We start from the raw sequence: 4,320 nt of genomic DNA on the forward strand, positions 1-4,320 counted from the left end.
AGACAGACAGTAGCGGCGAGGCCAACCTTCGAATGCTAAAGTAGCACACGTACCAGTTACAAAGGCAATTATTACTGCTAATCATCGCTCCACGCTGCAAACGGCCTGCCCCCAGAGAAGTAGCTGAATACAGCACCAGCGGAGCATGTAAAGGCAATGCATTCGAAACAGCAAATGCACGGAACGCTGTTTTCCTTATCAAAATCGCCATTCCTTTTATTAGGCCGATCGCTTCCTCAACACCCTCCCCGCATTGTGAAACCGGCGAAGGTGACTGTCACTAGTAAAGCGGCCGCAACTAGATGTATTTCTGAGTTGCCGTCATAATATCTTGCAATTTGCCTATTTTATCTCTCTTAGCTTTGTTCTCCCTCTGTTGTGTATTTGTGCCCCTTGACTCCATTTCATCCTCCGGCTCCTGCATGTTCTCCCCTCTTATCTCGAAGCCGCGTCCTCCCAGTCGAAGGCGAAGCCTCCGCTTGAATGCCCATTTCTCCTATTTTGGAAGAACATGTAATTTCAGTTGCTATATATCCTCTACTTCTATCAAATATGAGTATCAAACGTGATATTTTAGATGATAAGAGTATTCAACAAATTTGAAGATTCACATTTCAGAATAAACAGATTTTGAAAGCTTGGCCAAACAGGCTATAAGTAACAATTACGTACCATTTGTGTTGTCTCTGTGCTAGACAATGCTATGTCAAGTGGAGTCTGTTTTTTCTTGTTAAATAACATCTTTGCACGGGGATAACCACTTAAGTTTAGAGGCACACGTAACCTAGTAGAGGCAGCGAGCAAATGGAGAGGAGTGTTGCCATCATTATCCGCCTCGTAAATAAGGTTATGAAACTCTTTAGAATTCTGTATGAATCTGATTACTCTTATTTTATTGTTCGACATGGCAACATGACATGGCAACATGAAGAACATTTTGGCCACTGCTGTTAACCATTTCCCAGCAATCTGGACAATGATTTAATAGCTCATTTATCATGTTCACAATCGTTACTGGCTGCAATGTGAATTGTTGTCGTCCAGTCAATTCCACTGCCTGCTTGAATGTAGGCTAATGATTTCTTCCACCTCAGCATTTCACGAACTACTAATTTCAATCCTTGTTTAACAGCATAATGCAGTGGATTCCAATCCCATTGGTCTGATTCCCCGCATAACGATTTATTCCATCGCCATAGTGATGTCGCACAATCTGGATGTCAAATATTAGTAAAAAAGAAAGGAAGAAAGGTAGCTTTATGCCGAAGCATCCCCGGGTGTAATGTAAGTACCTACTCCTAACGCAAAGCATCAATAGCCGACGGACGGCTTGAACCCGTGACCTATAGGTAATTCTATAGAATCTAACTTATATATACCCACAATATAGAGAATTTTTACACCGTCAAGTCATTCCATAAAAAGCGAGATTTATAATCTTCAAATAAGACAAAGCTTACCTACTACGACAAGTAAAGGGCACTTGATAGTGCTAAAAAAATTCTTAATAATGTCAGTTTATATAAGTTAAACTCAATTCTATGTAACAAGCATTGATGGTGACCTTGAATAAGAAGTTAACTAACATGCCATAGTAAGTTACTTCACAACTGTAAAAAATTGTCAAGTGTATATAACTTAAAAGTATTCAATATACACTTTGAGAGTCAAGTATACACTATTAATTCAATTTAATCGGCTATAGAAGGTTATTACTCTATTTTTCCGGTTACCTTATCAGGCTTGCTATGATTATTGTGAGTCAACTAAACCTGTTTGTGTAAAGAATCTACACACTTACACACACAACTTAACTTAAAAGCCGAAATAATTACCACTGTGTTTCTGGATCATTGCCGCATGCAAAGCCGTTCGACCACATGGACCGCCATATGTTGGTGTGTTGCAGGACCCTAATATTTCCAACAAACAGTCAACAAAACCAGACTCTGCCGCCAGATATAGGGGGTGTCTCCTGCTTTGTTTGCTGGAAATTCGAATTCAGGATCTTCTTTCACCAAGAGTCGCTGTGTCTACCCATCCGCTCCTCACTGCCTTATGCAGAGCTGTATCTCCATCGTCATCTGTCATCCTCATGAGCATCTCCTTATTCCCCTCTCCAGTTGCGCGAAGTAGCACCCGGGCTACTTCACTGTGCCCTTTGTTAGATGCTAAGTGAAGTGCAGTTTCATTTTTCTTGTTCTTACAGCATAACAACGCGGAAGTAATCTCAAGGACTTGTCCCACGAAACCTGATTGGCCATACAGCGCTGCGACGTGGAGGACAATGTTGCCCCTTGGAGTGACCTGGTACCCATTTTCTTCATCCCTTTGCAGTAGATCAGCAAGTATAAAATCGGCATCCACGATAATTCCTTCCGCTGCAGCATTATATAAGGTTGGATCCATCTCTTTTGATCTCCAAAGTCTTCCGATGTAATAATATGATTTGTGTGAGTAGTCTTCCGATGTAATAATATGATGTTGTGAGTCCTTTGCATTCTCCGGGTGAAACATCATATAGAAATTAGGATTCTTGACGTAGTCTTTGCTGAGTCTTTGTTTTAGAATAAACTAGTGCACGTGAATTTACAGAATAAATTTTCATCTCTAATATCCAAAGAGCCATCAAGTAGGTCAATTTTCTTGCACTTATTTAACAAATTAATTTTATATGATTTTTCTATTGTACGTATAATATTCTAACATATATTTTCTTTTCATCAAGAGTTTAGCTTTAGTGCATTGATAATTTTTATCTTCTTTTATTTATGTAATATTGGATTGAGATAACTTAAAGAGTTACATGAATTGCGGAAATTCATATAGTCAATCACAATTTGTTTGTAGGCATAATTATTATTGTTGTTCATTTTCCAAAACAAACAAAAAAGTAAAATCTCTTTTATTTTCTCCAATTCCCATTTTATATGTAGAAAAACAAAGATAAAGGTAACAGATCAAAGAGAATCAAGGTTTCATTGAGCTATTTTTTTTAAAAGTACTGTATCTAATAAAACTTTAGAAAAATATAAAAAAATGAGGGCGGGAAGGATGAATAGGCATTCACCATATTCACATAATGAGTGATAACGTTTCTTTCAACTCCCTCCATGTGCGCTTGCCTACAAAAAAGAAACTTGAGGGAAAAAAGGCATAATATTGGTATATTGTTGATTGTGTCCCAAAGATTTTCTAGGAAAATATCACCGATAACATAACTTTACCCCCGCTAAATTCAACAATTACTAATAGGCATTCACTATATTCACATAATGAGTTATAACATTTCTTTCAACTCCCTCCATGACAGCTTGCCTACAAAAGAGAAACTTGAGGGAAAAGAAGGCATAATATTGGTATATATATTCTTGTGCCCCAAAGAACTCATAGAAAAATATCACCGATAACATAAGTTCTTACTACTTGCTACAATCAACAATTTAAGCATCAATTTAAGTGAAAAAAATTACTACTAAATAGGGTGTTGTTAATTGAAAATAAAACATAAAAACGAAGAAATAGAAAAATAACTATTTCACAATCAAATGCATAACGATCAATTAAATTCAAATTTTGATAAGCATTATTGTTACCAAGAATCATCTTAAATGTTGTACAGCATAAAAGAAATGTATGTTTTTGTGACTTGTATTTTGCTCATAACTAAACTATTGTGAAATGTAAAATGTCCTAGATGTCGTTGTTCTTGATCTTACTATCTTATCCGCACCCATCGCGCTACTTCTCCGGAAGGAGTCACAGCGCCCGCCTCCCCATTCCACCAATTCTCCGGCTTCTAAATGATGGAAATTTCACGACGCCTAATTTTGTATTACTTTCTTAAGAACTTGGTGCCAACAAATACAATGGCTAAGGATAGGTTCTTTCAATGCAGAAGTTGAAACATAACTTTTACCAAAAAATTTTATCGGTCCATGTACATGTAATTCCTTATCTGGAACTCCATGTTCATGTGTAGGAATAATTGGAAGATCACATTTTATAGTGTAGTTTTAACCTCTAAGAAGTTTTTTAGTTGTTTTAGTATTTAATGCCCTTTTGGTATCCCTTATTCTACTTGGAAAACGTTTAGGTATTTTGATGATGTCTCGGCAGTTACTATGAAGAAGACTTTAAGGAAAATTAAGGTGAAAATTAAAGAGCAAATTAAATAGATTGGAAGAGAGAAATGGAGAAACCAAAAAAAGAGAGAGAAATTAATACTAATGCTTTTAACACTCATTATAGTCACATTTTAACGTGCATGAAATAAAAATTTACATGTGCAAGAATGAAGAAATGATGAATGGGACGTTG

General features: G+C 36.7%; 1 pseudogene; it reads right to left on the reverse strand.

Moving 5' to 3' along the window:
* Positions 1-270: 270 nt before the first annotated feature.
* On the reverse strand, positions 271-2,409 carry LOC132066249 (uncharacterized; annotated as a pseudogene).
* Positions 2,410-4,320: the final 1,911 nt, after the last annotated feature.

The sequence above is a fragment of the Lycium ferocissimum genome, chromosome 8 (assembly GCF_029784015.1).
Source record: "Lycium ferocissimum isolate CSIRO_LF1 chromosome 8, AGI_CSIRO_Lferr_CH_V1, whole genome shotgun sequence".
Taxonomy (NCBI): Eukaryota; Viridiplantae; Streptophyta; class Magnoliopsida; order Solanales; family Solanaceae; genus Lycium; species Lycium ferocissimum.